The 18,646-nt window shown below is 47.9% G+C and overlaps 1 long non-coding RNA gene across 1 annotated transcript in view; it reads left to right on the forward strand.

Moving 5' to 3' along the window:
• LOC144773954 (uncharacterized) overlaps positions 1-18,646 on the forward strand; it is a 200,848-nt gene that overhangs the window by 3,120 nt on the left and 179,082 nt on the right. Inside the window, exons 2-3 of the long non-coding RNA XR_013600080.1 lie at positions 864-1,135; positions 5,506-5,569. This is a non-coding gene — a long non-coding RNA (uncharacterized LOC144773954). The remainder of the gene's footprint in view (positions 1-863; positions 1,136-5,505; positions 5,570-18,646) is intronic.

Raw genomic sequence — 18,646 nt, forward strand, 5'->3', positions numbered from 1 at the left:
GTTAAGTATGGGCGGCCCCTGTGCATTGCAGGAGTTGCATCGCGACTCCAGCAATGCGCCACCCGTACGCCACAAGATGGGTCACGCATCTGCCCCTCCTTGCACTATGGTGCGTCGCATTGTAAATGCGACGCATCTGTGGTGGCGCAAGGGGGATTGCGTGACGCATCTGTTCTGGCGCATCCCTGCTGATTTGCAGAGATGCACCAGAAGTTGTAAATCTGCCCCATAGAGTGTAGAGGCATAGAGTGAAGCACCTTGTTGTACAGTGGAGCAGCGTAGAGTGGAGCAGAATGTCGTAGAGTGGAGTGCCATACAGTGTTGTAGAGTGGAGTGGCATAGAGTGGAGTAAAGTGGTGTACAAAGAGTTGTATACAATGGAGTAGAGTGCCATGGCGTAGACTGCAGTACATTGTTGTAGAGTAGAGTGGCATAGAGTGTCATAGAATGGAGTGGCATAGGGTGTCATTGAGTAGGGTGTAGTGGTGTAGAGCCGAGTAGAGCTGATTGAAGTAGAGTAGAATGGAGTGGTGTGGTGTGGAGTTGCGTGAAGTGGAGTATAGTGGAGTGGCATAGATTGGCGGAGAGAGGTGTGGTATTTCATGGAGTGGAGTGTCATGGCGGTAGTATAGTCCAGTTGAAGGACATAGAGTGGAGGGACATTGAGTGAAGTATAGAGTTGTACAGTGGAGTAGCGTAGAGTACAGGATGGATGTGAGGAAGTTCACCCAGCCCTCCCCCGACTTACTCGTCCTTCGGTGCACCCGTAGCCAACGCAATGTCTGTAAAAGAAACAGAGAAAAGACTACCATCAAAAGAAAATCATCAAAACGCTAATGATGGCCTGTCGTTGTTTTGGGCAGAGAAGTGAAGTCCTTGTGAGCTTAAGCCAATCCTGTGATAAAGGAGGAGGAGAAAAGACAGATTCCGGAAGGAGGTACAGCGAGGAGAGAACGAGAGTTGTAGCCGGTGAACACAAGGAGTCGAGGAGCTAGACGCCAGCCGGAGCTGCTAACAAGTGAGAAGAAGTCACCAATCCAGAGACAAGGTAACGGACTACTGTAGTGAGGAGTGGTGTACACCATCGGAGGATGCGCAAGACTGGCCGCGATTCAGCAGAATTGTGGCGTAGCAGGTAAGTTACAGCGAGGAGGGTAGGAAGTCTGTTGAGGGTGGTAAGGGAGGAAACTGGGTCAAGGTGTGGGGAGCACAGTGCTATTTTAATTGCGCATCGTCGTAACAGAGGAACCTCCCGACATACCCGACGGCCATTAAGTAACCCTGATACTGGTTACAAACGGCATAACCAAAACGCTTCCACCCTCTATTCCCTAGGATAAGGAAAGAGAAAGAAGGGTGCTTGTGATAATACAGACCGGGTGAGGGTATTCTGGTTCAATACCCCTGAACTCTGAGAGAAAGAGTTGGGATAAAAGCTGCATGATTAGGGGTAGACTCCCTATTTATGTCTTAGCCAAAAAGGGTGCATTTTGTGTTTTCCCAGGTACGAAATGCCACTTAATCCCCCCCCCACCCCCCTTCCCCCCCAATAAAACCCCTTGCACATGAGAAATCACCAAAAAAGCGTGTGGTGACGGTTCGGGAAATAACCCAGTGGTATTATTGGAAAAATGAACCATACTGGACCCACAGTGTCAAGCTACATTATTCTTTGTGTTAAAACTACTGTAAAAATCATCATTAAGCAATGTATACAGCCTCCGCGCCTGTATATCTGCCCAGCCCTCCCATAAGGGAGTAGAATACAGTGTTGTAGAGTGGAGTAGAGTGTTGTAGAGTGGAGTGGCATAGAGTGGGATAGACTGTCATACAGTTCATTGGAGTGGCATAGATTGTCGTGGGGTGTTATGGAGGGAGTAGAATGTTGTAGAGTAGAGGGGAGGGGCAGAGTGGAGGGGCATAGAGTGGAAAAGAGTGTTGTGGAGTGGCATACGGTGTCATAAAGTGGCATGGCCTAACGTTGAATAGAGTGCCTTAGATTAGAGTGGAGTGAAGTAGAGTGTAGTGGAGTAAAGTGGTATTGAGTGGCATGGAGGGAGTTGCGTGGAGTTAATTGTTGTAGAGTAGAGTGGCTTTGAGTGGAGTAGATTGTCATGGAGTGGGGTGGCATAGGATGGAGTAGAGTGTTTGCAGAGTGGAGTGTCATTGAGTGGAATGGAGTGTCGTGGAGTGGCATAGAGTGTTGTAGAGTGGAATGGCATAGAGTTGAGTGCCGTAGAATGATGTAGTGGAGTAGTGTGCCATAGAGTAGAGTGGAGTAAGTGGCAAAGAGAACGTTGTGTAGAGTGGAGTAGAGTAAAGTGTCATAGAGTGGAGTAGAGTGTTGTAGAGTTGAGTTGTACAGAGTGAAGTAGAGTGTTGTGGAGGGGCATAGGGTGTTGTAGAGTGGAGTACAGTGGCATAGAGCAGAGTGTTATAGAGTGGCGTAAAGGATCGTGGAGTGGAGTTGAGTGTGGTAGCTTAGAGTGTAGTAGATTGTCATAGAGTGGAGTTGCATAGAGTGGAATACAGTGTCATAGATGGAGTGGCATAGAGTGGAATACAGTGTCATAGATGGAGTGGCATAGAGTGTCGTAGAGTGGAATGGCATAGAGTTGAATCCGTAGAATGATGTAGTGGAGTAGTGTGCCATAGAGTAGAGTGGAGTAAGGGGGCGTGGAGTGGCAAAGAGAACGTTGTGTAGAGTGGAGTAGAGTAAAGTGTCATAGAGTGGAGTAGAGTGTTGTATAGTTGAGTTGTACAGAGTGAAGTAGAGTGTTGTGGAGGGGCATATGATGTTGAAGAGTGGAGTACAGTGGCATAGAGCAGAGTGTTATAGAGTGACGTAAAGGATCGTGGAGTGGAGTTGAGTGTTGTAGCTTAGAGTGTAGTAGATTGTCATAGAGTGGAGTTGCATAGAGTGGAATACAGTGTCATAGATGGATTGGCATAGAGTGGAATACAGTGTCATACATGGAGTGGCATAGAGTGGAATACAGTGTCATACATGGAGTGGCATAGAGTGTCTTGGAGTGACGTATAGCGGAATATAGTAGAGAGTAGAGTTGTGGAGTAGCGTAGAGTGGATTGGAATGTCGTGGAGTAGTGTAGAGCGGGATGGAGTGTCATGGAGGGAGTAGAGTGGAGTGTAGTAGAGCGGAAGGGTGAAAAGTGAAGGGACATAGAGTGGAGTAGAGTGTCATACAATAGAGAGGAGTAGAGTGGCATAAAGTGGAGTACAGTGTTGTGGAGTGGCATAGAGTGTTGTGGAGTGTCATGGAGGGAGTAGAGTGTTGTAGAGTTGATAAGAGTGGAGGGGCATAGAGTGGGTTAGAATGTCCTAGAGTGTTGTGTCATAAAGTGGAGTGTAGAGTGTCATAGAGTGTCATGTTGTAGAGTGGAGTGGCGTAGAGTGTCATGTCATAGAGTGGTGTGGTGTGGCGTAGAGCGGAGGTGCATAGAGTGGAGGGGTGTAAAGTGTGTCATAGAGTGGTGTGGTATGGTGTGGCACAGAGTGGAGGAGTGTTGAGTGTCATAGAGTGTCGGGTTGTACAGTGGAGTGGGGTAGAGTGTCGTGTCATAGAGTGGATTGGCATAGAGTGGAGTGGCATAGAGTGGATTGGCATAGAGTGGAGGGGTGTAGTGTGGAGGGACGTAGATTGGAGTTGCTTAGAGTGTTGTGTCATAGAGTGGTGTGGTGTGGCATAGAGTGGAGTGGTGTAGAGTGGAGGGGTATAGAGGTGAGGAGCGTAGAGTGTCCTACAATGGAGTAGAGTGGCATAAAGTGGAGTAAAGTGTCATAGAGTGGAGCAGAGTGTCGTAGAGTGAAGTGGCTTAGCGTATCGCAGAGTGGAGTGGCGTAGAGTGGCGAAGAGTGTCGTAGAGTGGAGTGGTGTAGAGTGTAGTAAAGTGGCATGGAGTGGCGTAAAGGGAGTTGCGTAGTGGAGCAGCATGTCATTGCGTAGAGTAGAGTAGATTGGCATAGAGTGGGTGTCATAGATGGAGTGGCATAGAGTGTCGTGGAGTGGCTTAGAGTGTAATGGAGTGTCATAGAGTATAGTAGAGTGAAGTGTTGTGGAGTGTCGTAGAGTGGACTGTTGTGGAGTAGCGTAGGGTGGCTTAGAGCGGAATAGCATAGAGTGGCATGGATTGTCATGGAGGGAGTTGAGTGGAGTGGAGTTGAAGGGTGTAGAATAGAGGGCCTTAGAGCGTTGTACAATGTAGTGGCGAAAAGAGGAGTAGAGGTGAGTGGCATAGAGTGTTGTAGAGTGGAGTGGCATAGAGAGAGGAGTAGAACGGAGTGGTGTAGTGGCATAGTGTGTCACAGAGTAGAGTGAAGTGGCGTGGAGAGGCGTAAAGGGAGTTGCACAGAGTTTCATAGAGTGTTGGATAGTGGAGTAGCATAGAGTGTTGTAGAATGGATGGGCATAGAGTGTCATAGACTGCTGTAGAGTGAAATGGCGTAGAGTGGACTAAAGGGTCAGAGTCGAGTGGAGTAGGGAGGAGTGATGTGGAGTGAAGTGGAATGTCGATTGGAGTGGCGTAGAGTGTCATGGAATGTTGTGTCATGGAGTGTTATGTCGCAGACTGGAGCAGCATAGAGTGTTGTGTTGTAGAGTGGTGTGGCGTGGAGTGGCATAGAGTGGAGGGGTGTAGAGAGGAGGTGCAAATAGTGTAGGAGCTAGTCATAGAGTGGCATATAGTGGAGTGGCGTATTGTCGAGTAAAGTGGAGTGGATGAGTGTAGAGAGGAGGGGCAATGTATGTAGGAGCTTATCATAGAGTGGCATGTAGTGGAGTGGCGTGTTGTAAAGTGGAGTGGCATAAAGTAGAGTGTCATGTCGTAGAGTATAGTGGAGTGGCATGTCATAGAGTGGTGTGATGTGTTGTGGAGTGGAGTGACTTAGAACGGAGTGACGTAGAGTGGAGTGGCGTGTCATAGAGTGGAGTGTCAGAGAATGGAGTGGGAAAGAGTGGACGGGTATAGAGTGGAGTGTTGTAGAGTGAAGTGGTGAAGAGTGGAGTGGAGTGGCCTAGTGTATAGTATGCATGGTGTGGTAGCTCACTGCCATTACAGACAACACATTTTCAATTGAAATGACCATTTGCAGAGACATACAGTTTTCCCAATAAAAGTATACAGTGCACAAATGATAATGTGTGGAAATGTCATCACCTAGGGTATTGATTTGTTTTGATCGTTTTAAAACAATTGTTTCCACCATACTTCAGAAGTACAAAAAAGTGCTTAATTTGTGCTTTCCTAATTCTCATATATTATGAAATATCTGCACAGTTCCCCTACGGACATTTAAATTTAGTTGTGGGCTAGAAAAAAGCCTTTCCTTTCACAGCAACATTGCCACATAAATCCACTCACTTTGAAGCAGAGAAAGCAATGATAAATGTCTACCTTTTATGGCATGTGCGCCCTACCTTGATTATTGTTCTCCCAGTTTTCTCATTCTTCTGCCTTACTAAACTCAGTTCTTCTTTTCTTTCCCAGGTTCTTTGGGGGGTCCGCTGTACAGCGGAGGACCACTGGATGCTGCATGCGGAAGAAATATCTGGTAAGAACTGCAACAGAGGAGGTCCTGCTCCCTCTAAGGTCTTGGATCACAAGCAGTGTTTGAACTGGAGTGTTGCTTTAAATACTTCATCCATACCTAGAAGGCTGCCTGCTTCTGAAAGGTTGCAATCCTCGCAAGAATGTATTTTTCTCCCTGCCTCCACACCCACCTGAACGAGCACCAAAGCACTTCAAGCTCTCCCTGCTGGGTCTGGAAAAGACTAGGCCCCATTAAAAAAGTGCCAATGACCACAGGATCTCACTGGCTGGTGGGGGAGAGGCTCATCACAAATCCCTTTACAGAATAACCTGTGCAATTGTGAAACATAAGACAAAAAATTGCTACCAGAGGAGAAAAAAGACCAAAATAAAGAAAAATGTATGATTAAATTGTTGAAAAGCATTTTGTGAAATATTGTCCCTCTTTGCTGGGAAATAGCCCTGCCGGTGGTCAATAGTAGGCGATGAGCAAGCATGTAACTTCATTAATCCTACTATATCCTTTTTTCCCTTTTTGTATACATGCTCGTTGTCACTTCCAATCCAGCCGTTCTACACCGTTGCTCATTTGGATTCCAGAACCTGAAATGTGTTTATATGGATACAAAATTACTCCCTTACATGACATTGCCTTGGTACCCAAAATATGAACTGACCTTTCTGGGCTGTGGGCGGGACACCCCTCAAATTGGGAAATGTTACGCATGCCACTAGTAAGCAGATCATGGTCACGCGAGTGAACCTTCACAATCATTATCCTTTTTTTCAGTTTAAGAAATTTTTATTACGTTTTAGCAAAAACATAAACAAAGCCATACAATAATGAAGTAAATACAATAAGATAAAACAGGAGGCACTTGAGTAAATGAAAAAATAAAGAGAAGTAAAGAAAAAGAAGAAGAGAAAAAAGAGGAAGGGGAAAAGGACAGAAAAGGAAGGGGAAAGAAAGAAGCTAGGTGAAATATGGTAATATGCGAGGATAAGAACAGGATATGAACTCACATGGAATGGGTAGAAGAGAGGTAAGAAACAAAGGGGAGCCATAGGAGATCAGATTTGATTTTTAGAGGGACAGAAGAAGAAGAAGCAATAGAAATCCTATGCTCATCACATATGTTGTTGTAATACTTTATTCGAAAAATATTTCATAAAAGTACAAACATACAAGTATACAAAAATACATAAAACAATATTACAAGTATTACAATTCCATAACATATATGATGTCATTTACTAAAATAAAAATAAGAAAAAAGGGGAGCATTGATAAAAGGATCTTTTCCTAATGGTACTGATCAAGCATTGGGTAGCAGTTTGGACTTGGTAAACCAAGCACTTGCCAAGTATTTGGCGACCCCACAAACAATATACATGGAGGAAGTGTTGGTTAAAATAATACGTATGGCGGATCTGTAGTCCCTAACTCCTAGCTCCCTACAAACAGGTTTCAACCATTTTGCTCTAGCCTGTTTATATGCAGCACATGCAAGCAAAAAATGGCCAAGAGATTCTTTCGGGCAAGAACAACCTGGGCATTTTAGGTCAGATTCCCTCCTGTCCTTCCACCCTTCCATAAATGAATTGAGGGGGAGGGTACCGTATCTTAATTTCAGAAACAGAGTTCTATCACGGGGGGTTTGAATAAAGTCCAAAAATGACTCTAGCTTCCTGAGGGGCTTGTGTTCAAGGAAGTTATTCGTCAGGGGACCCCAATTTGGGTTCTTTAGTTCCTTTGCCTCAACCCAATCCCAATAAAGTTTTTTAACGATTTGTTTTGAAGGGGGGGTTTGGGAGGTCCAAGATTCACCCAGACCTATAGACACCACCAACTTCTTTAAATTGTTGAGCCATTTTATTTTATTGGCTACATTCAAATTAATTAGCTCATCCAACACTAAAGCATAATTAGCTAATTCGGGGGTCCTTCTGAGGCGCACCCAAAATAACAAGGGGCGAATTTGGACTATGTCAGAGATCATTCTTTTGCCCTAATCTAAGAATAATGGTTTCAAGTGGGTCGATGAGGGCAGCGAGACTATGTCTCTTATAAACTTGTTTTCAGCCACTGCCATTGCTTTGGTGTTCTCCGCACCCCAAAGTTCAGAGCCATATACTGCCGATGCTAGCGCTTTCCCCTCATAGACTGCCGAGGCAGGGGCTATAGGTCTACTAATAGAGAGCCGCTGGTTCTTTAATATCGCTCCAGAAGCCCTTTTAAGATTTAAAACCATTTTAGAGACATGGGAATTCCATCTCATATTATTGCAGAGCCTCACTCCGAGGTAATCGAATTCATCCACTACCTCAAGGGGGTGCCACTCAAAGAGAGGTTAACCTTCCTGTGCTTTTTATTAGCGGACAATACCATCAACTTTGTTTTGGTGGTATTAACCGTCAACCCACGATCTTTACAGAAAATACTAAAACGATCGAGCAGTTTCTGCAAACCCATGGGGGTTTTGGACATCAGGAGGGTATCGTCTGCGAAGAGGAGTGTAGGTGTTTTCTCTCCGGCAAGGACGGGGGCATCCGCGGGGTCCTCCCTCAAATGGTCCACCACCCCATTTATAAAGAGGGAGAACAGGGTCGGGGCCATCACGCATCCCTGCCTCACTCCTCTGTTGACCGGTACCCTCTCTGTGAATTGGCCCTGACTTCCCCAGCGAATCCTTGCATAATTTCCTTCGTGAAGTTTTATAATAAGCTGCAACAGATAGCCGGGGAAACCCATATCAAATAGGACTGACCAGAGTTTGGCGCGTGGAATAACATCGAATGCTGTTTTCAAGTCTATGGAAGCCAGATATAAACTACCCTTGGCGATTGACACTGACTTCCAGTAGACTTCACAGAATCGAAAGACCTGGTCCATTGCACCGACCTTGCGCCTAAACCCAGCCTGGAAGTTGGGCAGAATGTCCTTGTCCGCAAGCCAGGATTCGGTACGATTTATGATGACCCTGCCAACTACCTTTTGGATGGTATCTATTAAGCTTATTGGTCTGTAGTTGGCAGGGTCATCTCTATCGCCTTTCTTGTACATGGTGATGACCTCTGCACCCTTCCAGGATTCTGGGACAGGGTGACCATGCTGAATCAAATTCATTAAACATGCTATGAACTCTGCCCATAGTTTAGAATCATGCAATAGCAAATCCCCCGGGAGGCCATCTGGCCCGGCTGCCTTCCCTGGTAACATTTTTGAGATGGCATCCTGAACTTCTCGCAGGGAAAATGGGTCTACCTTGGAGCCAAGCTTCATACAGAGCTTACTTTGAGGTTCAATGGCTGGGGATATTGTTGAACCTTTCAGACTGTCCTCACAATATAAATTTAAAAAATGGGAATACCAATGCTGTTCGGTTATATGATTTAAAATTGGCTCTACCCCCCTTCTGTCAAGAGCATTAATCAATTTCCAAAAAGTCATGGAGTTTCTCCCACGGGCTGCAGCCTTAAGCTGCTGCCAGTGCTCCTCCTCCCAATCTTTCTTAGCTAATGTTATACTGCTGGAGTACTCCTTTCTAACCATTCGGACAGCCGTAGGGTCCTTGCTTTTTATCGCTAGAGTGATAGCTTTTCTTTTTTTTCTACAATTTGCCGGATACCAGGGGTTGCTCTTAAGAGATTCAAGGTTTAACCTTGAGTTCACCTGGGGCCTCTTGCAGAAAAAATCTCCTAATTCAGTTATTAGATTTTTATAGGAGACTAGCAGGCTAGGTCCTGGAGGGTTAGATGTTGCTAAAACCATTGCTGTGAGGCTACAGGTTTCTACTGAGACTAACTCTTTAATACTTTTAAGTTTCTCCTCATCACACTTGACCACATTCCATTTTAATTTCCGATTACCATTTGTGGGAAAAACTTCTTTGGTAATCATCTCTGGTTTGTCACTTGTATCAATTCCCTTTACCCATTGGATTTCCATACATAATGGATTGTGGTCACTATCTGAAGACTGCCTAACCTCCATATCAATTAGGGCAGACCATGAGTGTGTATCTAGGAGCATGTAGTCAATTCGAGATGGGCAACCTAACCTGTTATAGGTCATTGCCCCGTCGCGATCCGACGTGGTCCGACCATTAAGGGCCCATAAGTTATGTTCTAATACCAGAGCATTCAGCTGGATTGCTCTGGCTGTCCATTTCTTAATGGGTGCGAGGGCTAAGGGAGGTATAGTCTGTCTCCAAACCTCTGAGTTAGATCCCAATACCTCTTCATCGTCTAGAGGTTCAAAAGTACAATTAAAATCCCCCCATACTAGTATTTTGGATCTGGGTGGAAGGTCTGATAGCCTCTTATCTAGCAGCTCAATTGTTGGGGAGGGAAGCCCGCCCTGAATGCCTCTAGCATAAATACAAAAAAGTTCAAAGTTAAAACCCCCAGACTGACTCTTAAGAGTAATGTACAGAATATCATTAGAATCAATTTTATGGGTGATAACAGCACAATTCAAATTCACCTTCACCCATATATGCAGGCCACCAGACGGGCGACCTTTCCCTACCGAGACTGCAGGAATAAAAAAGGTTGAATAACCATTTTTATATTGCGGGGAAAGGCACCAGGTTTCTTGGAACATACATATATAGAAACTATTAATGAAATCATTCCAATCAGGGTTGGCAAGGTTTTTCTTTAATCCTGCTATGTTCCATGACAACATGTTAATGGAGGTAGAGGCTGCGGAAGGTTCTCTGGTTATAACTAAAGTTCTGGGTTTCAGTTCTCCTGGACCTTGACTAATGATTCCTGGGTTAACTGTACCATCCATGGCTAAAATAGATTGTTCCCCAGGGGTGACTAACACTTCCCTCTTTCCAGATCGTCCAGAAGACTGGGGTGAGAGTCAATCAACTCCCTCCAGACCACTGAAACGATTATAACAAGGGATTGGATAATTAAGCTGTGGACCCAACCATTCCTCATTAAACTGGTTACCACCAGTGATTGGCCTCCCTGCCCCTTTTCGTATTACATTCCAACCTCCGTTACCATCCCCGCCCCAATTACAAGGATACTGCCCCCCCAGGGGCTCGGGTCTCATCCTACCTCTATCATGGTTGGGGGCCCTCAACCAACTCCACCTATTATCATGATGTACCGAGGACATGTAAAAATATGACAGGGGTTTAACCATGATCGTAGAATCGTTTTTACATCGGCGCCCAGAGCAAATATACTCCACTAATCGCGGGTCTTCAAATGTTATCACAACACAGTCTCCCTGTAAGCTTTTCTTGTTCTCTCCTACCCATGGGGCTCTCTCCACCATTAGCATTTTATTATTAATATTAGGAGGAGGAGGAAAGTTTCTATCTAGCCAATGGCAAACTTTGTTTTTAAGTGCCCAAAAGGGTTCGGAAGTGGCAGGTGCAAGCTCCGGGACGCCTGTTAAAACTAGCACATAGGGGCAAGCGTCAGGTGGTAAACTAATATTCTGCCGTACCCTGGGTTTCTCTAAATGAGAAGATGGAGGATTAGGGGCTGAAATGATGGAGCCGGCTGCTTTCTGTGGTATTGTAGGAGCGATGGGAGCTGGCTGGATAGAACAATCTTTATTACCCTTTTGGATGGGGGTTTTAGGAGGGCATTTCTTGGAGGAAGGGTTAACCCCTACAGATTGAATCTTAGCCAAGGACGAAGGTTTACCAGTTGGAACTGGAATATCGGGAGCCCCTTGGGCGATATTTTCCCCCTTGGGTTTTAATTCCTGACAGAGGGCCTGAAGCTGATGTTCTATACCTTGGAGTCTGGTCTCCAGGGGCAAAAGTAAAGACCTAATGAGGACAGTTAGAGAATTTAAGAGTGGAACATTCTGGTCCTCTGAGTCTTCTAAGGATTCATCAGGACTACTATTGTCAAGGATGCTGACCAGACTAATGTTTTAAACTGTATCATCTGGAATACCCATTGGTAGGGGGTGGGATACGTGTAGTACCTTTTCTCTCCCTGCTGGGGCTCCCAAAGAAACCCTCCCCTCCTCAGTGCTGCCACTGGCGCAAGCCACATTTCCCAAAGAACCTAACATGTCTTGGTTAGTTGTAATTACGCCATTCACCTGAGGTGATGTTTGGTTAGAATTGAGAATTGCACCTTCCAATGCACCCCCTTTGGTTTCGATGTTCGCTCTGTGAACAGTAGCGGATGTAACTATTAAGTTGTTAACAAGAGAGGTCGATGTTAAAGATGTTAATAAGGGCGCGGGAGATGGGTCTAAAAGGGGTGATTGGGGCCCAATAGTATTGAGAGACACAGGATCAGCCTGCGTCGGGAGTGGATCAGAATTACTCATGGCTTTAGTTGGGGTGCGTGCAGAGGCTATACTCCCTAATGACGACCTTTTGGCATGTGCAAGGTCTTGTGAAACCCTCCTTTCCATGAGGACAATACCCTCGTCAATTGGAGAGTTTGTACGTAGAATAAAATTATCTAGTGTGCTAGTCAGTTTTTTGGTTTTGTTTTTTGCTCCTGCCGCAGCCTGACTGCGTGTTTCACGGGAGGACATAACTTTTTAAAAAAAAGAAACAATAGCGACTGTTTAACAAGAGACACAATCAGGTTAAAACCAATTAGGGAACAAGAAGCCTCAATGTTACTAGGAGCTAGATGGGAACAACTAACACAGAAAAATATAAAGAGGGGTCATAAACGGACCTGTAAAAAATAATGGCACTATAATTGCTGATTAACGGGCTTAAAACGGGCTTAAAATAATAAGACCTGCAAGGGGCCAGGCACAGTCCAGTCTCTACGGTCCTCGAAGGGCCTCAGAGGGCCCGCCCTTTGCCCGGGCTTAGCCCCGGGCTGAGTCCCGCGCGCGTCCCGCGTGCGCGTGGTTGGGTAAGTTTAAATAAGGGGGTGGGAAGAGACACCAGGTGCGCTGTGGTGATGAAGCGCTAAGCACCCTGGATCTCGCAGTCCCTGCCCCGACAGCAACGGCGGTGAAAGCCCCGAGGTGTAGAGGTCCTTGGTAATCAGGCTCCAGATACAGGGCAGTCCGTAGAAAAGTTAAAAACAGAATCCAGCAAAGGTATCCCCACTTCAAAGGCTGCGAGCGGCTCCCGCGAAGCGGGGGCCGCGAGCCGTTTATAGCCGCGAGGGAGCTGGGGGCGGGGAGAGACACCAGGTGCGCTGTGGTGATGAAGCGCTAAGCACCCTGGGTCTCGCAGTCCCTGCCCCGACAGCAACGGCGGTGAAAGCCCCGAGGTGTAGAGGTCCTTGGTAATCAGGCTCCAGATACAGGGCAGTCCGTAGAAAAGTTAAAAACAGAGTCCAGCAAAGGTATCCCCACTTCAAAGGCTGCGAGCGGCATCACATATGAAATTCCACCAAGTTACAACAGAAATTTTGGAATTATCTTTCCAACAAGATAAAATCACTTTAAATGCAATAGCAATGAACAAATCAAGTAATCTAGCATTAGAGGAGATCATGTCTATATCATCTGATAAAGAACCTAAAAAAACATTTGCTAACGAGAATGGAGTAGAACATTGAAACATACGCATGCATATACCCCAGATAGATTTCCAAAAAGAGAAGACAGAGGGGCATTCAAACAGTTGATGCTTAAGTGTACCTGGTTCGGAAGAACAAGACCAGCAGACAGAGGGTGAAGCAGGTGAAAACTTGGAAATACTTAATCAATCAATCAGTCAATCGAAGCATTTATATAGCGCACTACTCACCCGGAGGGTCTCAAGGCGCTAGGGGAGGGGGGGTCCGCTACTGCTCGAACAGCCAGGTCTTGAGCTGCTTCCTGAAGGCAAGGTGGTCCTGGGTCAGGCGGAGGTGGGTCGGGAGGGAGTTCCAAGTCTTGGCGGCCAGGTAGGAGAAGGATCTTCCTCCTGTGGTGACTCTTCGGATGCGGGGGACGGAGGCAAGGGCGTGGCCGGTCGATCGAAGCTGGCGTGTGGGGCGTAGAAGTTGAGGCGGCTGTTGAGGTATCCTGGGCCTTGGTTGTGTAGGGCTTTGTGTGCGTGGGTGAGGAGACGGAAGGTGATTCTCTTGTTGACCGGGAGCCAGTGCAGATCTCTCAGGTGTCCGGAGATGTGGCTGCGTCGGGGGGATGTATGTAGAGTATCAATCCCAGGCATATATTAGAACAATAACCAATAGATTAAACAAAACAAACTAGTACAGTTTTAGAAAATATACATTTTTAATTTGATTAAAAAGGATTCAATAAAAAACAGTGCATTGATCAAAATTGATAAAAAATTATATACTAATACATGTGTATTCACAAGAAAATTTAATTAAAAAGGAGGTCAGGTGGCATCCGGTCGACGCGTTTCGACATAAAATATGCCTTCATCGGGACTTAAACCATCCAATTTCTAAACTTGTGCTGGTGTACAAGGACAATACTGTTCTCTATTGTTTAAACTGCAGTGCGGCTGTATAGATGCTGTATCCTCGGATTCAAAGCTAGGTGATTTATTTACAGTTTTCTTTTATTTCTAGTTAAAGTTCCATAGGAGCTTCCGTAGCCTGAGATTTTTGTTAAAATACGAGCAGATGACAATATCCCTTAAAGGATTATACTATGTTCTTCATCTGGGGTCTTTTTAAACGGTTATTAGTAACACGACGAGGCCTCTGGTGTGTTGAATGAGGTCCTAAATATCTTTCGGTGATATTACTGCGTGGTACCAATTCGTTCACGTGGGTTGGGTTAAAAATTGTATAAGGCAAGGACGTCCTGTATTCTTTTATATTCTACTGCTGTAAATGTCGGCTCCTAATTATAAAGGGCCGCTGATTCATACACAGTACGGTTTCACCCTCGTGATTCTGTTTTGAGTGTACGGCGGTGACGTCCTGATATTCCGTCTTTTTAGATATCAAACGCACGTAACTCCTGGAGTTTACACGGGAGTACCGATGAATCCGGATACACTGCCGATGGGTCAGGTTTTTCAAAGAGAACAGCCCGTCGGGGGATGTCCAGGATGAGTCGTGCAGAGGCGTTCTGAATCCGCTGGAGTCTCTTCTGGAGTTTGGCGGTGGTTCCGGCGTAGAGGGAGTTGCCGTAGTCCAGACGGCTGGTGACGAGGGCCTGGGTGACCGTCTTCCTAGACTCGGTGGGGATCCACCGGAAGATCTTACGTAGCATGCACAGGATGTTGAAGCACGACGAGGAGACGGCGTTGACTTGTCTGGTCATGGAGAGGGAGGAGTCCAGGATGAAGCCCAGGTTGCGTGCGTGGTCTGTTGGTTTGGGTGCGCTGCCCAGGGCGGGGGGCCACCAGGAGTCGTCCCAGGCGGAGGGTGAAGATCCCAGGATGAGGACTTCCGTCTTGTCCGAATTCAGTTTCAGGCGGCTGTTCATCATCCACTTGGCTACGTCTGTCATCCCTTCGTATAGGTTGGCTCTGGCGGTGGCGGGGCCATTGGTGAGGGAGAGGATCAGCTGGGTGTCATCGGCGTAGGAGATGATGTTGAGGTTGTGTTGGCGTGCGATGGCTGCCAGGGGGCTCATGTAGACGTTGAAGAGGGTTGGGCTGAGCGAGGAGCCTTGGGGAACGCCGCAGATGACTTCGGTGGCTTCTGATCTGAACGGGGGGAGGCGGACTCTCTGTGTCCTTCCGGCGAGGAACGAGATGATCCATTCCAGTGCCTTCTCCTGGATTCCGACGTTGCTGAGGCGCCGCACTAGGGTACGGTGGCAGACAGTGTCGAAGGCCGCGGAGAGGTCTAGGAGGATGAGGGCCGCTGTTTCTCCGTTCTCGAGCAGGGCTCGGATGTCATCGGTGGCTGCGATCAGGGCGGTCTCGGTGCTGTGGTTGGCCCGGAAGCCAGACTGCGAGAGGTCGAGGGATCCGTTCGTCTCGAGGAAGGCGGCCAGATGCTTGTTGACGGTCTTCTCGATGACTTTTGCAGGAAACGGGAGCAGCAAGATGGGGCGGTAGTTCTTGAGGTCGGTGGAGTCGGCTGATGGCTTCTTTAGTAGAGCGCTGAGTTTGGCGTGCTTCCAGCTCTCCGGGAAGGTAGCGGTGTTGAAGGAGGTGTTGATGATGTCCCGCAGGTGGGATGCGATGACAGCGTCGGCCTTGTTGAAGATGTGGTGAGGGCAGGGGTCGGTCGGAGATCCGGAGTGGATGGAGTTCATCGTGCAGATGGTGTCTTCGGTGCTGATCGGGGTCCAGGCGCGGAGGGTGGTGGTGGGGGGCGGTGGTGCCGTCGTGGCGTGCGTCGGTTGAGTGCTGAAGCTGTTGTGTATGTCCGCGATCTTGTTGTGGAAGTAGGAGGCTAGGGAGTTGCAGAGGTCTTGCGAAGGGGTGATGTCGTTGTTTCCGGCGTTGGGGTTGGAGAGCTCTTTAACGATGTTGAAGAGTTCCTTGCTGTTGTGTGCGTTGTTGTCCAGTCGTTCCTTGAATGCAGTTTTCTTGGTGGCGTGGATCAGTTGGTGGTGTTTTCGGGTGGCGAGCTTGAGGGCAGTCATGTTGTTCGGTGTTGGGTCTCTGCGCCAGGCTTTCTCGAGTGCTCGGCAGTTCTTCTTGGAGCTCTTGAGTTCGTCGGTGAACCATGGGGCTTTCTTGCTGCCGGGTCTGCTAGGCGGGGTCTTCAGTGGGGCGAGGTCGTCTGCGTAGTTGCTGATCCACTTCGTGAGGTTTGTGGCCACCTGGCTTGGGTTAGTTGCGCTGGTGGGAGGGTTCATGTTCAGGGAGGTCGCGAGCTGGTCGGCTGTGATCTTGTTCCAGCTTCTGCGTGCAACCTGTTGTTGGTGGTGGTGGATCGTGGTCCTTCTGAAGCTGAAGTGGATGCAGCTGTGGTCCGTCCAGTGGAGTCCGGTGGCGTGGCTGAAGGTGATGTCCTTGCTGGATGAGAACACGGGGTCGAGAGTGTGTCCGGCGTAGTGGGTGGGGGTGGTCACCAGCTGCTTGAGACCGAGGTTGGCGAGGTTGTCCAGCAGGGTGGTGGTGTTGCGGTCGTTGTTGTTCTCCAGGTGGAAGTTGAGGTCCCCGAGGAGGATGTAGTCAGCGGAGAGGAGGGCGTGCGGGCTGATGACGTCGGCGATGTCTTCGCTGAATTGTGTGCGTGGTCCTGGGGGTCTGTAGATGAGGGTGCCTCTGAGGGTGGTCTTGGGGTTGATGTGGATCTAGAAGTGCAGGTGTTCGGCGGATGCGAGGGTGTCGTCGGTGTTGGTCGTGATGCGGATGGTGTTCCTGTGGATGATGGCGATGCCTCCTCCTGTCTGGTTGACGCGGTCCCTCCGGATGATCTTGTAGCCGTCCGGGATGGCGATGGCGATGTCGGGCGCTGAGGAGGCGTTCATCCAGGTTTCCGTGAGGAAGGCGACGTCTGGGGCTGTGGTGTCGAGCAGGTTCCAGAGCTCGACGGCCTGTCTGTGGATGGAGCGGGTGTTGAGCAGGATGCACTTGAGGTGGTTGCTGCTGGTGATCGGCTTGGTCGGTGCTGGTGTAGTGCAGGTCCGGATGCAGGTGAACTTGCAGGAGTGGCAGCAGAAGGGTCCGTGGGTGCGTCTCGGGGTGGCTCGACAGCAGCCCGGGATTCGGCCGGCGTTGAGTGCGTAGAGTTCGGTGGCGTTGTAGGTCCGGCGGGTGGGCTGGTGTCTGCGGGAGACAGGGGTCCTGGCACTGGGCGCGGTCCAGGCGCGGACGGGCGCAGACGGGCTTACCTTTGGCGCACCTTCGGCGCTCATTCGGTGCTCCCGCTGCGCGCGTCCGCTGCGCGGTCGCTCAGGGGGTGTCATAAGTAGGGGGACGGGAGGGCGGGTCAGCTGGGTTGGCGGGAGCGGGGCGGCCAATGGGCTGGTGGTGGGCGGGGCCGCAGGGGTTCAGCGGCGGGAAAAACTGGCGGCCGTGCGGCTCAGCTGAGGCTGGGTCGCTCGGGTGCAGGGAGGGCAGCGGTGGCAGGAGCAGGCGGGCGGGAGTCCCAGCAGGATCGGCAGGAGCAGGTAGCGGCTGGAACAAGGGGGGTGACCCGGCCTACTGAAAGGCGTAAAAACAACTCTATGATAAATGAAAAAAAGGGATTGAGTAATGCGTGCAGCAATAGAAACCTTAAATAATTTGGACCATAAGCGATCCCAGACATCAACTGGTATCAAAATATTCAAATCAGCTTCCCAGGCATTCTCAACAGAGGTTTTAGGGCGGTCTGTAACATTGGAAACCAGCAATCTATATACAAGGGCAGCTTTTGGTTGTTGTAGGGAGAACAAAGAGTAAAGTGGGGATGTGGGGGAAAAGGAGAGTAAAACATCAGACGGTGAAAGGAAAGTTAGGTGAGAGCGAATAGCATCAGTTATGATGGTATACTCCTGTAAACACGAAGCAGGCAGTTGATACATATTTTGCAACTCATGAAAAGGGAGAATAGAATTATTGAAAAGGAATTGATGTACAAAAGAAACCCCCTTTTCCTTCCAGTATTTGTAATAGAAAGACTTGCCCTTATATTTGAGGAACTTATTATACCACACAGTGGACGATAAGGAGCATTGAAGGGGAGATAGGTCTTTGGAAAAGGTGTCAAGCAGCAGTGTCTTTGAGTATTTCAGAACTGGGTGTTTGGACAAAAAGGAACAATTGGACATGAAGACAGCATGCTGAAACAAAAAGTCTTTCCACAAGGAGCGTTCTAACATCACCCATCTGGGAACAGGTGAAGTCAAAAAATCATATGCTAAGGAGAACGATTGTTTTATAGTAAAAGCAGAGTGATATAATTTAAAATTGGGGAAACGGACACCACCTTCATTTTTAGGACGGATGAGTGTATGCAATGCGGGGGTGCTTATCACTCCACAAAAATTTGGACCATATAGAAATCAAACGAGCAAAATATGAGCATGGGATTTTTATGGGGAGCATAGATATAGTATAAAGAATATGCGGCGTAATCATCATTTTAATAGTATCCAGTCTACCCCACCAGGACAAAAATAAGGGAGACCAACTTTGGTGAAGGGACTGGAGTTTTTTGACAAGGGAATCAAAGGTGAACTTAAGCGTGTCAGCGAGAGAAGGGGAAAACCAAATGCCAAGATATTTTATTTTGGAAGGGCACCAGACAAAGTCTGTGGAGTGAAACATGTATTGGT

This window comes from Lissotriton helveticus, chromosome 8 (assembly GCF_964261635.1).
Source record: "Lissotriton helveticus chromosome 8, aLisHel1.1, whole genome shotgun sequence".
NCBI classification, from domain to species: domain Eukaryota; kingdom Metazoa; phylum Chordata; class Amphibia; order Caudata; family Salamandridae; genus Lissotriton; species Lissotriton helveticus.